This window comes from Acomys minous, assembly GCF_964271855.1.
Source record: "Acomys minous genome assembly, chromosome: 5".
NCBI lineage: Eukaryota > Metazoa > Chordata > Mammalia > Rodentia > Muridae > Acomys > Acomys minous.
This window is the reverse complement of record NC_140494.1, coordinates 72,191,404-72,207,820: the sequence shown is the minus strand read 5'-3', so window position 1 is coordinate 72,207,820 and position 16,417 is coordinate 72,191,404. Positions and strand designations below refer to the sequence as shown.

General features: G+C 42.6%; 1 pseudogene across 1 annotated transcript; it reads right to left on the bottom strand.

Annotated features, from left to right (window-relative positions):
- Positions 1-6,559: 6,559 nt before the first annotated feature.
- Positions 6,560-8,641, bottom strand: LOC311597628 (LIM and senescent cell antigen-like-containing domain protein 1; annotated as a pseudogene). Its single transcript has one exon. The product of its transcript is annotated as an LIM and senescent cell antigen-like-containing domain protein 1 (transcript).
- Positions 8,642-16,417: the final 7,776 nt, after the last annotated feature.

Genomic DNA, 16,417 nt, shown 5'->3' with positions numbered 1-16,417 from the left:
CCAATTAAGTAAAAGAGTAAAGTTGACTTTCCTCCAACAATGAAGCAAATTAAAAATGGAGATATGTAGGGATGAGTTTGAATATGTTTATGTTTATATGTTGTTTATTTTGTATGTCATCTGAAATGACTACAAGACATAAACAAACCAACACATGATAAGCTAGATACTCAGACTACTCTGCTATAACCACTGATTGGGTGGCTTACACTATAGCTATCCCTCACAGTGTGGGTGCTGTGGATGCTGAGATAAAGGCATTGAGAGATTTGAGCTCTGTTGAGAGCCCACTTCCTGATCCACACAGATGACTGACTTCCCGTGTCTTCACACGGCCAAGAGGAATTCCCAGGGATGTCACTCACCTCTGTAGCTAATCATCCTCCAAGGACATCCACACACCAGGTAAGGATTTCTACAGGTGAATTTGAAGAAAAGACAGCATTTGTCTGTAACGTTCTGTCTTTAAACCCAAATGCACATGCTGAGTGCATTCTCCTGATCTCCAAAGCCCCAAACTTTGAAGTCTCTGTCATGTTTGTTCTAAAATCCCAAGTACAATGCATTGCCTACATATTATCTAAGTCCAGGGAAAGACGATGTAACAATAGCTTCTACTGCGTGGTGCCAGGAATACCCTGGGTCAAGATGGGGAACAATAGGCTGCATTCCAAAAGAGAGAAAGGTAGGATGTGCCCACAGTTCTCACAACCTTCAATCCAAATCTAGTTGAGGGTTTTGGTGAGACAATGACTCCTCCAGTGTGGTGAATCGGAAGTGGAAACAAGATCCACTTTGTCACTCCCCAGTTCTCAGGGGCTGCTGTGGCCAGATGCTACCCTTAGATGGAACTTATTGTTTAAGACTGTGCCACCCTGGGGGCTGGATAATAAGGAATCAAATCAGGGAGCCTGAGGTAACCAGCCAGAGTCCCAGTGTGAACAGCAGCCTTGGGAGGCAGTCATGGAGAGGAACAAATCATGATGCAGACCTTCAGAAAAGTGTTAGGTGGCAGGAGCCTCAGTGAACCCTAAAGAGTGGGCTGTCTGCTAAGATCCCCAAATAAGACTAGAAGAGCTATCCAAAACCACAAAAGTGAAAGTCGTAACACAGAAGCAGAAGAAAAATGGAAAAGCAAGATGGCACAACACCTCTGAGGGACCGTAACTCAGTATGTAATCCCAGGACACCGGAACAGTGGCAAATAATTCAAAACTCTACTTCTAAAAATACCAAAAACTGCAAAGAAGCAAGGAAGTAAGGAAGTCAATTTAGGTAGCACATAAGAGCGTTAGCAACATAGATAACAATGTCAGTGATGAAATTAAGACCCTGAAAAGCAAAACAGATGTCAGAAACAAAAGCCATTCAGCCAAATAAAACACTGTGAGAGGCATCATCAACGACAGACAAAACAAAACAAAAAAAAAGGACATCAAGAATAGAGAACAGACTCTACATTCAGACATCAATGAAGAAACACCAAAGTTGTCATAACATCCAATAACCTGAAAGTTATCAAGACGCCAAGCCTAAGAATTCACTAGGTAGAGGAGCAAAAATAAAATAATAAGTTCAGAGAAAATGCATTATATAAAATTATTGCAGAAATTTTCCCAAATCTAGGGAAAGAAATAAATATTCAAGGACAGAGCCTCTTAAAACTCCAAAAGATGTAAGCAGAGAAGATTTCTCCACGATATTAGAGTCAAAATGCCAAAACTACAAAACAAAACAAAAAATAAGATGAAAAGCAGTAAGGGAAAAGGCTAAACAATCTACAAAAGCAAACTATCGGAATAACACCAGACCTCCCAGCACAAACTCTCACCCCAGAGAAAGCAGGAAATGGCATCTTTCAAGCCCTGAAAACAAGTGCATGTCTGCAATGATCATCAGCAAAAACATAAGCACAAACTGAAGGAATTTATGACCACCAAGCCAGCGCGGCAGAAGGTACTTGAAGGAATCTGAATACAGAGAAAGAAACAATAATCTCAATCATGATAGGCCAGAAAAAAATAAATTTCAAAAGAGGAAGACATGAACACAGAAAAACTAAGAAAGAATAAACCATGTCCAACTTAGCAAGCCAACAACTCTGAGATGACTGGAGGAGAGATGGCTCAGAGGTTAAGAGCATTGTCTGCTCTTCCAGAGGTCCTGAGTTCAATTCCCAGCAACCACAAGGTGGTTCACAACCATCTGTAACGTGATCTGATGCCCTTTTCTGCTGTGCATGTGTACATGCAGGCAGAACACTGTATAATTAATATATAAATTTTTAAAAATAAAAAAAATTTAAAAAATAAAAACACAACAATCACACCTACAAGGAAAGCAGCAGCAAGTGCTCTCTCTAACCCTAGTGAGCGCACTAGTGCCTGAATGAAAACTTAAGCTCTATTTCTTCCATCTAAGAAATGAGCCTGCTGGCAAAGACATGCACAGACTGAAGGGAAATGAACGGATGCTTGTCAGCACATCAAGTAAAGGAAAGCCAGGAGAAAACTAAGCACTACATTTGCATCTGATAAAGTAGACTTCAGGCAAGAAAATAGTCTAAAGATGCTACCTAAGGGTGGAAATATGGAAAAGGATTTTATAGGCAAATGGAACCAAACAACTGTCACTGTTTAATATCTGATTAAAAAAATCCACTATAACTCAAAAGTAGTGAGAAAAGACAAAGAAGGTCGAATCACATTTGTTAAGGAAAGAATTGAGCAAGAGGACATTACAGATCTAAACAAACACAACAGACAAAAGTGTATCCAATTTCATAAAGTACTACTAATGTGAAGGTACAAATTAACTACTAACTTAATAGTGAGTGACTTCAATACCCTACTCTCACCAATAAACAGAGCATCCAACATTAAATAAACAGGTAAACAATACATTAAATGACACACTTTGGCTATAGGGCATAGAAGAATCAAGGTCAAGCTGAACAGGAAACTTCTTCCAAGTTGGCCAGCATTTATAGTGCTGAAAGGTAGAATACTGGAGAAGAAAAGTTATCAAGAGGCTTAGCAAGCACGTGCTGCAGTACCGACCTGCCAGGCAAGGCATGCCCACTGGTGCACTAGTGGCACAACTGTTGTAGGGTAACCACTTTTTGGTTGGATGTAAGACCTACCCTACAGGAGAAAATCTCTTACCTGATACTGTACTCCTAGTCAAGAGCTGGGCACAGGTACTAGAGTACAGCCTGCTATTATTATTTTGCTGAATGCCCATGCTGTCAACGTGCTTTCTAAATATTTATATTTATAGCCATAAACCCAGCTTGTCAGAGAAGCTTATTTTTCCTTCTTCTTCTTCTTCTTCTTCTTCTTCTTCTTCTTCTTCTTCTTCTTCTTCTTCTTCTTCTTCTTCTTTTTGTGCACAGCAGTCAGTGGAGAAATACACAACAGTCACAGTACTGAGGAGACTTGAGTGCTCAGCCTTAAATGAACTACCTGGATCAACCCTACCCCCAAGGCTCAGGGAGGAGTGAGGAGGAAAGGTGGAAGGCATGCAAGAGCTGGGTGGTGTGGGGAGGGAGGCTGTGAGGTGCCGCCTTCTGGACTTGGCGGGGCTATCACACTATGAGCTCAGAGCATCTGGAGTTACCTACACAAGATCAAACCAGCAAAAACTCTGGCAAAAAGGCAAAGTAGGTGATCTGCAGGTCTCCACCCCTAAATGGAGAGTTATTAGAGGTTGGTAGTTCAGTCTCTGCAAACCCATATAGGCCCCGGTTAGTTCAATCCATAGGTTTTATTGTGGTGGCCTTGACTCCTCTGGCTCCTACAATCCTTCCTCCCCCTCTTTTACAGGATTCCCCAAGATCTGCCTAACGATTCTGCACCTGTTTCCGTCAGTTGCTGGGTGAAGCCTCTCTGATGATGGTTAGGCTAAGCTCCTGTCTGCAAGTATAGCAGAATGTCATTAACAGTGTCAAGGGTGGGCTTCCTCTCATGGCATGGGTCTCAGAATAGATCAGTCATTGGTTGGCCACCCCTTTAATTTTTGCTCCATCTTTACCTCTGCACATCTTGTAGGCGGGACAAATTGTAAGTTGAAAGTGTAGTGGCTGGGTTGGTGTCCCAATCCCTCCACTGGAAGTCTTGTCTGGTTATAGGAGATGACCAGTTCTGGCTCCATGTCCCCATTGCTAGGAGTCTTTTTTTTATGACTAATTATGAACATTTATTAAGCACCAAAGGTATACAGCAATGCTTATACAATTACTGATATAATTTCCTGCCATTAAGCCTACAATCTAAAATAAAATACAAGAATATTGTCAGCCTAAGTCAAAAGTTTCCTTAACTTGGAATCAGTACTTTGGCAAATGGATGAGGCAAAATGACCTATTTCAGGCAATGTTAATACATTAATATAAGGCTGTGAACATGACACAAAAAGTATTTTATATGTATCCATTTTCCCCCAGTACATTAGGATAATTAAGGACAAAAAGGGCACCTAGAAATTTCATAAGCACAGTGAATTATTTCAGGTTGTTCTCAGAAACTCAAGCAGAAATGTTCACTGACGAATGCTAGCAGCCAGCGAAAGGAACTAGATGAAGTCACGGTCTCTGCCTGACTTAAGCCTCCATCTTCTTTTTCCACACTAAGGGCTCCAATGACACAACCCACAGAGCAATGCACTATCTCTAGATGAACTACCATATAACTAGCAAATCAAACTTGCTGGAATATTCCTGAATGAAGATAACGGAGCAAAGACAGTAGTGGGGACTCTGGCTAAGCCATGACATATAAGCAAAGGCAACCAGGCTCATGCCATGCATCTACAAAGTGATGAGAAAGTCACATGAATGCTTGATTTTCTGCCCCATATGTCTAGTGAGGTACATAAGAACTCTCTGATGCTGACATATGCTGACATATACATGCATTTAGGCAAATTCTATTTGCCTAAATGCATGTATAATACTTTTATAAATACTTTTAAGATATTTAGCTGACAAAGCCACACTGAAAAAAAATTTGGTTATTATTGTCAAAAGCAAATACAAATTTAAACTGCTAAACAAACACAAAGCATGTATTAATCACTTATAATTCTTATAATTCCAAAAGAATATTAAGATATTAAATGATTAGTTACAAGTTAGTTATCTGAAAACAGAAACATATTCCATAATGTGCATAGCCAAGTATTTTAAAAAATTCATGATTACAAACATTTGATGGTAGAGTAATGGCATCCTCAGATATCCTTTTTTGTGTATGTGGATATATTTCTAAATGTGTGTATATGCATATGTGCATGTGGAGGCTAGGTGTCAATCTTGCGCTTATTCCTCAGGGGCCATCCACCTTGCTGCTTTTGAAACAGGGTTTCCCCCTTGGATATGAGGGCTCACCAGTTAGGCTGGGTTGGCTACCCATTGAATCCAGGGATCTGCTCGCCTTCTGGTTCAAACTCAGGTCCTAAGGCTGGAGTGACAAGTACTTTACTGACTGAGCGTTTCCCTAGGCTCCTGCGATATTCTTTATGGCAACATACAACCCACTAGTGGTTTTGTTTGTAGGGATAGCATCTCACATTGTAACCTTAGAATTCACCGCATGGCAATCTTCCTGTCTCAGCCTCCCAAGTACTGAGACTACAATGTGAGTCATCACATGCAAAAATGTTTGTGATATTTCTCTTGGCAACTTAGAAAAAAAAAGGTAACATGTTAGCAGCAGAAACATTTTTAAAATGCTCATACTTTTGCATACTGAGTTTATAAAAAAAGAATGGTCCACACATTGCAGGATAAAAAAAAAAATTTCCCCTGAGACAGGTTTTCTCTGTGTAGCCCTGGCTGTCTGTGACTCATTTTGTAGACCAGACTGGCCTCAAACTCACAGATATCCACCTGCCTCTGCCTCCCAAATGCTGAGATTAAAGGTGTACGCCACCACATCCAGCTCCAGGATAAAATTTTTTATAAAGTAGAACTCATTGGTTTTTTTTTTTTACCTAAAGTTAATATTCTTATTGCCCTATTTTATCTAAAAGTATTGATTATACCTTTTTAATATTTTATAGCAAATAAAACCAAGTTATGACATTTGAAGTGAAAAAAACAACTAAAACATATATCAGCATTGTTCTAATAAGAGGACAAGAATTAACTCCCATTGACTTCCTGAGAAAAGAAATTTTAATGTTTATATAAGTGGTGAATGATTCTAAATTTATAAATCTCAAAGTGTTTGTTTTTATTTGGCATTATATAAAACATTTAGAATTTTTTATTATAGGATGCAATTTTCTAAGGCAATGTTAGATTATGTATGAAACAGATATTAGCTTAAAGGTAATATGACATACATAGCCATTTTCCCCCCTGAAACAAGGTTTCTTTCTTTCTTTTCTTTTTACTTGGGGGGGTGGGGTTGAGGACAAGGTCTCTCTGTGTAGCCTTGGCTGTCCTGGACTAACTTTGTAGACCAGGCTGGCCTCACACTCACAATGATCCACCTGCCTTTGCCTCCCGAGTGCTGGGATTAAAAGCATGCACCACCACCGCCCAGCTGAAAAACAAGGTTTCAATATGCAGCCCTGGCTGGTTTAGGACTCAAACTGTCTGCCTCTGCCTCCAGAGTGCTGGGATTGAAATTTAGTGCTGCCATACTTGGCTCACACTCTCTTTTTAAAAGGTATACATTCCAAGCTGCCTAACAATCCATCTCATGTCCTATTTGAATACCATATGTTTTATGTTAAGCTGAGAAGCATAATTGTGTAATATATTTTAAAATATTTCATTCCCTCAATATCAGAAGGTATTATTTTCCAGATAATTGGTATTTGATTTTGTTTTTCTCAAAAATGTAAGATATACTAATGGCTACAACAAGTATGCTAAGTAATTGTATAAAGGAAGAATTTCATAAGAACAAAACAAAACTAAGTATAATGATGTAGCAAACAATCAGGTTTCTGACAAGCTTTTGCTTCTTAGTAATATGCATCTTCCTTTCTCAGTGTTAATTGGACAAACTCACTGAGACTGCATGGGAGCAGTTTTGGTAACTGACTTGGATCCCCAGTATATGAAATTACTTTCTTATGATATAAAGGAAAGCAAAGTTTAGAGTCTTCTAAAATTTGAGTCATGTAAAAGCCTTTGAAGTCTTTAAAACAGTGTTTGTTTCTTGTGTTTATTAACTGTGATCTGTTGAGGGCAGAGACAACTTGTGGGAGTGAGTTCTCTTTCCACACAGACCCAGGATTCAACCTAATGCACCAGGTTTGGCAGCAAGTGCTTTTGTTGGTCCGCAGAGCAGGGTTGTTTTAATTTTGAAAATTTAAATTTTTTTTGGAGGGCAAGGCTTAATTAAAACTACCCTTTAACATACTTTTTTTAGTTGGCTATACAACTTTTAATGTCCACAGGTTACTATGGCTAAAGAAATGAAAGTCCTGATTTCATCTGTGTTTTACATAGAAATAAACTTTTTTTTTCTTTTTAAATGAAGAAAACCATTCTCTCTAATGCTTTGATATAGCTTTAGACAAGGTGGATCAAGTTAAGTAGTACTGGTTAGAAGAAAGAAAAACAAAAAACAAAAGAAAAATAATAATAAAACCACCAAACCCCAAACCAGAAGTTATTTCCTTCCTAAGGTCTCAGCTAATTTCTTAAGTCTTTTCTTCAGCTCCAGCAGAAATTTCTCATAGCACTTCTTACAGACTGGCTTCATGTCAAACTCCACAAACTTATTCTTGGGCATTAATTTGGTGTTGCAGGTGGGACAGGCAGAGCAGCTCACACACCAGGCCTTGTTGAGGGCAGAGACCACATCATCTTCTATGACAAGGTTGAGGTGGGAACAGACATCACCAAACAGCAGATTATGGTGAGTTTCACAGTAGGCCAAGCCCTTCCTCTCATAATGGCGATGTCCAAGAAACGGCTTTTTACATTGGCACAAGCAAAATGCTCCACATGCCACTGTTTCCATGGCATTCACTACTCGCCCTTCAATGGGCCTCCGACAGGCACCACAGATAGGGACCCCCATCTTATCATGACATGGCAGATCCTGGGCATCAGCAGTTAGCTCCTTCCCTCAGTTGGCACAGTTGAAGTGGTCTGGGTGGTAAGGGTCATTCTTGAAGATCAGAGGCTGTTCATCAATGATGGCATGGCATTTCTGGCAGATGTATTTTCCAAAGCCTCTGGCCTTCTCACAATTATGACATGGGCGACATAGGTGTCTGCCAGTATTCTTAACAAACCCTATGTCTGCAAGCACTTCCTGGCAGAGGTCACATCGGAAGCACTCAGGATGCCAGCTGTTGTTCATGGTTTTAATAACTCGGCCAATGATGAATTGACCACACTGGTGGTGGCAAGGAGCAAAGAGCATCTGGAAACCATGCTCACAGCACTTCCTTCCTTCAAACTCATAGAAGAGCCCTTCTGGAAACTGCTAGAAGCACTGAGCACACACAAAGCACTGTTCATGATACAGCTCACCATTGCTGTTCACGATCTTCTCAGCGGGGGCGAAGCCTCCCTTGAAGCGCTCACATGTGGCGCTGGCCAAGGCGTTGGCCATGTTGCTGTTGGTCATCCCAGCCACCACGCCCAGCATCTCCGAGGTCCACACCGGGTCCTTCTGTGCCTCAGTCCCCACCGCGGTGGCCGCACCTTCTTCCCTCGTTGCAGCCCATTGCTAGAAGTCTTAGCTGGGGTCACCCTCAGCTTCCTGGGAGTTTCCATTGCACTAGGTTCCTGACCCCTTTCCGGAAGTCTCTCCCCATACTCTCTATAAAGATCCTTGGATCTCACTAACCAGTCAGCTTAGCCTACCTGATGGGTTCTAGGCCAATGAGAGATGCTTTCTCAAGACTGAGGTGGATAGCATCCGAGGAACAATATGCAAGTTTGTCCTCTAGCCACCATATGCTTTCTTACACATGTAACACACACACACACACACACACATACACACACATACACACACACACATACACACACACACACATACACACACACACACACACACACATACACATACATACACACACGCACGCACACACTTATAAACACATAACCTGAACATAAACATACACATACACACGTGCACACACAAGAAAAGAACACATCAAAAAAAAAAACCCATTCAACATGATCAACCTCACTTTATTATGGAGATGCAGAGATGGTTCAACACTCTTAAGTCAGCAAATATAATGCATCACATAAGTGGATTGAAGGACAGAAATCACATGATAACCTCAAGAAATGTAAAAAAATGCTTTTGGCAAAATCCAACACACCTTCGTGAAAAAAAGGCCCAAAGAAACTACAAATATAAAGACTGTAACTCAATATTAAAAGGCCATATGCAACAAACAACTAGCAGCATTAGCTTTCCTGAGTTAGCATACTGAGGGGACTTCACGGAGAAAAGGTCCAGGAGTGGAGGACAATCAGAGAGCAATGAGGCATGAAGCTAATCAACACACATTGCAAACATGTATGAAATTATGGCAGAAGAAAGCTTTAAAAATAAATATACCTGAAAAAATTACTGCATTACTGAAAATGTCCAAGCTTTTTCATAATTACTCAAAATTATCTAATTCTATTAATTTTATATAATTTGAGTAAAATAATTTCTAACTCTGACTGTCAACACTAAGAAATGCCATTTGGTCAATTTGTTACATGTCAACTATTTTATTCATGTATTTATTCATCAAGTGTTTACTCAATAACTACTTATTATGCCAGACACATATCCAAAGCTTCGTGTACAAACTACTTTGAAGTTACATGTGAAGTTTCCATGACATTCTCTGTAATCACAGGATAATTTAGCCAATTGATACATCTGTCTGTAGTGTGTGTATACATAATAGGTTAGAGGTACAGCTTACTGGTTGGAATTTATGTAATAACCAACATCATAATTATCAATTATCTGCTTTATAGAACTACTGTTCTACACCCCTGCTAGTGAATCACTCAAGTTTGTTTGCAAATGGTTTATATAAGCTTTCAAGAACAGTTCCGATTTATGCTGAAAAGTATTCTGAAATAAAAATTAGTGCAAACAGGCAATCAATGAGGAGTGTAAGTATTGAAATATTATGTATTTTGAAATAGTATCTTGTGTGTCACAACGGTGAAAGGCACTGGAGCTGCTGGGTCCCTCTGGGAAGGTTCCAGGAAGACAGGCAAGGAAAAGACTCACTAGAGGTTTCCTGAAAAGAAAAGGACAGGGGAAAATAATCTTCAGATTGTGATACAGTTCTGAAACTTGAAAATAGAAAAAAAAAGAAAAAAAAGGAAGAGTGATGTGTAGGAAAAGCTGCAGGAGGCAGCCGGGCTCCAGAAGTCTTATACTGCCTATTAACTCTGCCGCCAAGATCCCCGAGAGAGATTACCGAGCTGGGCTGCGAGGGTCATGCTCTGTTGTACTCACAGGGCTCAGTGGCTATGGCTGCCTAACGAAACAGAATGGCCATGTGCCCTACTTTGCCTCTGTCTTGTGCTGTAAACACTGTGAACAAACACAACCTAAGGAGAAAAGCGTTGAATTCATCTTACAGCATACAGAATTCATCGTGAAGTCGGTCAAGGCAGGAACTCAAGGCAGATAGCCAGAGGCAGGAACTGAAGCAGAGCCCATAAGGAAGTGCACCTGACTAGCTTGCTTCCCTAGGCTTGCTCAGTCTGCTTTTTTATACACCCCAGGAACATTTTCCCAGGGGTGGCACCACCCAGAGTGGACTGGCATTTTCCACATCAACTATTAATCAAGAAAATGCCCCTACAGACATGTTCACAGGCTAGTCTGATCTAGAAAATTCTTCATCTGGTTTCCTTTTCCCAGGAGACTCTTGTTTGTGTCAAAAAACACATCACCATGCCCTGAGTCGTTATGACCCAGAAGGCACTGTGCTAGAGACTCTCAGCTTACTGAGCTCATGGGTAGTCTCATATCTTAAGAGGATATCTGAACAGTGGGTCTTCATGACCATGAAGCTCTGTGCTTCCTATGCCTGGAAGCATATGCAGCTCTGGCCTGGTCTACTTTACATCTCTGCCCATGAAAAACTAGTCAATACATGTCAGCTGAGGATCCCATTTGCAGCGGTTATCCAGTCCAGTCCAAGATGAGCAACATCAAGCTAATGGATCAATCATTCCTATGTACTTGCTGTCTCCTGCCTCCTCTGTGGTGAATCCTGGCTTTCTGGCGAGCATTACTTAAAATTAAAAATCATCCACACTTCATATCCACTCCCAGTTCTCCACACACACACTCGCCTATCATAAGCTTCCTCAACCACAGTCTCTCAGTTCTTTTTCTTTGAGGCTTAGAACAACTACCTGACCGCTGGCCACTGTCCAGGCAGATGTGAGCATGTATCTATGAAGACCATATACTACTTTACCTTAAGGGTGAAGTTTTAATACGTGTTCCAAAAGGGACAAGCCATATCCAAGGCATGTCATTATTTTTATTGTTATTGTTGTTGTTGTGTTGAGAGGTTTCGGCGTTAAATGGTCTTGAGCACAGGTTCCGATACTCGTGGATGTCCTTTGAAAGCCTGTATGAGTCTAGATTTCATTGTCTGTAAAAAAACAATTATATGCCATGTAACCTGTGTACCTAACATGCTAAGTCCACCAAAGGTACTCAATAAAATGATGGTAACCTGTATTACATATGCAACATATAATCAGTTTCCTCCTAATGAGACTTTCTTCCCCCGTCTCGTTCTTCTGTAGCCCACTACTCCTATTATTGTCAAAGCTCCCAGAACTGAGAATAATATGAGTCACACGCAGTTTATCAGCAAATTCAACCATACATCTTTCAAGGTAGACTCTCAAATTTTTATCACACTATAAAATGCCTGAGGGACTTAACTTTTATGTTTCCACTCCTCTCATGAAACGGTTCAAATGTTGCCAATAGCAACCTTATGCAGGCAAGTGACTGTGGGGCAAGGCACACGCGTCATCTGTGATCCTAGAGCATGTGTAATTGGATGCAGCCAATACAACACATCCCATCTTCCTGAGGCAGATAGGTGCTTGCTCCACTTATGAAAACACAAATGCTCATGCTGTCAAGTACCACGTTGGGCTACCAGGAGGATGAAAAGGGATATAAAAGGTAAATCTAATCAAGGGACTTTTCTAAGGAAGGAAGAAAAAAAAGACTCTTGATAAAAAAACCCAGCTTCTGGCCTTAATCATGATACTGGAAGAGGAGAAAGTGCTACAGGGGGCACTGTGAAGGAAGACAGCAGGAGGGATGCCACATAGTCATGTGAGGTGGTTATCAGAGAGCCTAGACAAGTCCTTGTTAGTTCAGGGCTGTGAAGGTAGACAGGATTTGTACAGCTGGAAGCAGTGGGCTGGCTTTCCAACCAGTAGGAAATGTGTCAAATCTGGTTGATCAACTTGTGGCCAAGTATAAAGTCACTGCAGAGGAACAAATACCCCAAGTGTAATCTGGGCACTGCTAAACCATAGAGATTCTGTATCTTATTCTGCCATTCTCAGCTATGACATGCATCAGGCTCTCCTGGTGAACTCACAGAGCACACAGTGTCCACTGAAGTACAGTAGGACGTGAGCTAGTTCTGACCACTTATTCCAGATGTTACACTTACAATTTATGTTAGTTGAACTTTCTTCTTTTTATTGCAAATAGATTGTTTTATGCAATTATAGTTTCTCCTCCATCTTCTCTTCTCAGTCTTTCTCCACCTCCCCTCCCAATCCACACCCCTTTCCTACCTCTCATTAGAAAACAAAAGGCATCTGAGGGATAATAATAAAATAAAACAAAAACAAACTGAAGAAAAAGAGCCCAAGAAAAGGCACACAAAACAGATCCAGATGTGGAGACCTACTCACTAGTTCACGTGCTCAGAAATCCCGAGAGACTCGGGTGGGGGGGGTGGGGAGAAAAGTAAAAAATACTTAAAACTTTATTTTCAAATTTTTAAATTTAAAAGAAAAGGCCCTGATACATCATGAAACACGAACTCCAAAGACACTGTCAAGATCATTTGCTGTTGGCTATCTGCTATTGGGCACAGCCCACCCTTAAGAGTCGTTTGTTGCTGGGCAGTGATGGCACGCACCTTTAACCCCAGCACTCAGGAGGCAGATGCAGATGAATCTCTATGAGTTCTAGGACTATCAGGGCTACACAGGGAAACCCTGTCTCAAAAACAAACAAACGAACAAACAAATAAACAAAACAAAACAAAAGAGTACTTTGTTTCTCCAGGGAGACTCCCTTGAAGAAAACTAAATTTTCATTTACAATGGTTATCACGGAAGATAGCTTCTGGGTTAGGGATGGGAGCGTGTGACCACTTCACCTTTCAACTCTAGGACCCCATGTGGTGTAGATCTGTGTATGCTACCTCCATCTCTGTGACTTCATGTGAGCTTCAGTCCTGTTGTAGTTAGAGGGCCCTGTGCTCTTGGTGTCCTCAATCCCTCTGGCTCTTACACTCTTTCCTCCTCCTCCTCTCCCTCCTCTTCCTCCTCCTCCTCCTCCATGGTGTTGCCTTAGTTCTGAAGGGAGGGATTTGATAGATGCATTTCATGTAGGGCTGAGTGTTCCAAAGTCCCTCACTCTCTGCATATTGACTGGATGTGGGTCTCTCTGTAGTTATCTCTTCCCACCTGCTGCAGAAGCAAGCTTCCGTCATGCAGGATGAGCAAGGCATTGACCTATGAGTATAGCAGAATGTCATTAGAAGTCACTTTATTGCTATGTTTTTGTTTTGTTGTATTGTTGTTATTTGGTTTTACCTTAGGTCTTTGAGTTATCTAGTCTAATGTTCTTAGTCATCAAAGCAGTATCGAGTATAGGTTCAATTTCATGGTGTGGGCCTTAAATCGAGTCAGATATTTGTTGGTTCCTCCCACAAACTATGTGCCATCATTACATTAGCATATCTTGCAGACAGAGCACCTTTGTAGGTCAAAGGATTATACCTGGGTTGATGTTTATGTTTCTCCTTTGGTAGCCTGCAGAGTACCTTCTGGTACCAGAACACTAGCCCAGAGAAGCCCAGAGAATTGTTAAACATATATAAAGATAATCCACCAAATAAGCTAAAAGAACACAGACACACACACATGCTCACACATGATCATCTGCCCCTAGACCCATTGCAGGTATGGCTACTGTGTCACATGTGCAGCAGTAGTTGGCAGAGAGAAGAGAGACTGTGTCTACACTCAGTGCTCTGACCTATGAACATCTGAATGATTAATAACCTAATATTCCCTGAAAAAAAGCAAGACAGAGAAGACCACTGGTCCAACGCCAGGCCGTCTCCCACCAGTCCAGCGCCAGGCCGTCTCCCAGGACAGGGAGCAAGATGGAGACTAGAAGTACCCAGCCTGGAACTGCAGGGCCCAGGATGAGATTGAGCCCAAGCCAGATGGCCCTCACAAGGGGTTACTCAGGGGAGCCAAGTAAGAAGAGAACCTGAAATGACCACCAGTCTGGTGCTTCACAGGTCTGGAGAGAGGAAGCAAAGCAGATCATGACTGTGATGACCCTTCCAGTGCCATAATGTATGAGCTGGACATGGGACTCCTGACACTATTCCTGGGATGACCCTGGGTACCACAAGTAAATGATGGAGAAATGTAACAGAAAGATCAATAGAAGGATGTGGAAACAATGAAGAGAGCTGGAGGCTTGAGGGTAGTGAGGAACAGCCAGTGATGCCACCTGGGACCACATCTGGATCAGTGGCCCTGCAGCGGCATGGGTCTGTTACCACCAAAGGCCAGACAGGTGTCAATGTCTGAGGACTATGCAGAACTAGCCCAACCCTCAGCTGGACACCACAGGACAGCAGGCCCTGGGGGCATAAGAGCAGGAGAGGTGTGCCTGCCCCTAGCCAGTTGCAGTACTCAGGAGAGCAGGCCATACACAATGTGGGAGTTGCAGGAGATCAGTTACTGGACCTGCCACTCATCTCTGGTGCCGTGTCAGGGAAGACGAAGGCATACCTCCCTCCCCCACTATTCCTTTCCACCTGCAGCAGGTGGGAGACCTGGCCCTGGGGACATGAGAACAGGAGAGGTATCCCTGCTCCTCACAGATGTAGCACTCTGGACAGCAGGTCCTATGCCTCACCTGGGCAGCACAGTTGAGCTGGACATGGACATGGGGGTTGCCGGCCCTGAGGGTGTGAGCATGGGAAAGTCGGTCCTTCCATTTGTCTGCTGTGTAGTGCTGTCAGCAAGGGAGAGATCCCCTCTCCTCCCTTTTGCCCTCACCACTGGCAGTGGGTGGGAAACCTGGTCCTGTCTGGGTCATGAGAGCAGGAGAGCTGGCCCTGCACCTCACCTTCCCAGCACAGTAGAGATGACCTTGATGGCTAGTAGAGTGTGGTGAGCTGGCCCCACAACTTGTCTGCCATGTGGCAGATGACAGTGTGGCTAAGGGAGATATGCCCTCCCCTCCCTCTTGCCCCTTGGCACCTATGGCAGATGGAAGAACTGGCCCTAGGGTCATGAATGTAGGATAGCGAGCCCCGCACTTCACCTGCCACAGCTCTCAGAAGAATGGGCCCTTCGCCTTACCTGGAAAGAACAGTGGAGCTGACAGTTGCAGGAAAGGAAGTCCCCAGGGCATGAGCACATGAGAATAGGCCCTGCCTCTTGTCTTCTGTGTGGTGTTACTGATGAAGGAGAGATGTTTTCCTCCCTCCCTCATCACTCATCACCTATAGCAAGCGGGAAAGCTGGCCCCAGAGTCTTAGGAGTGCCTATGTCCCTCACCACTTGCAAGGCAGACCTTGCACCTCACCTGGGCAGCAGGGTAGAGCTCACCCTCGTTGCAGGGATTACTGTGAGCCAGGCTCAAGGTTGTAAAAGCCAGAAAGCTGGCATGCTGACTAGCTCAGATACCTCTCAGGCACATATCCAGAGCTGTTAATTGGTCCACCCCTATGGGAAGGATTGTAAGCTTTGTCACAGGTGAAAGCAGTCTTGGTGGGTTTTGCCCTTGGACACACCATGGATACTCCCTGAGATCAACCTTGAGATAGACTGGGTGGAGCCATCCTGGGCCTGGAATTCAGGAAGCAGACTGGGGAACTCTACCTGGAATATTGTGTTTCTAATTAACCCTCGATGGGAGGTGGAGACCACCCCTTACACGTGAGAGAGACAGACAAGCAGAGAGGAGAGAGGAACAACAGTTTCAGACCAGGCTTGAGCTCACATGGATCGGGAAGAGGATCAGCGAACAGGCCTGACCAGCGTGCAGGCCAGAGACACCTAGGGACCCATCCCTTGGAGCAGATACCAAAAGGTCCACTCTTGTTTCCCTTTAACCTTTTCCCCCTCTGGCTCAATATCTTACACAATCTTAATGATTAC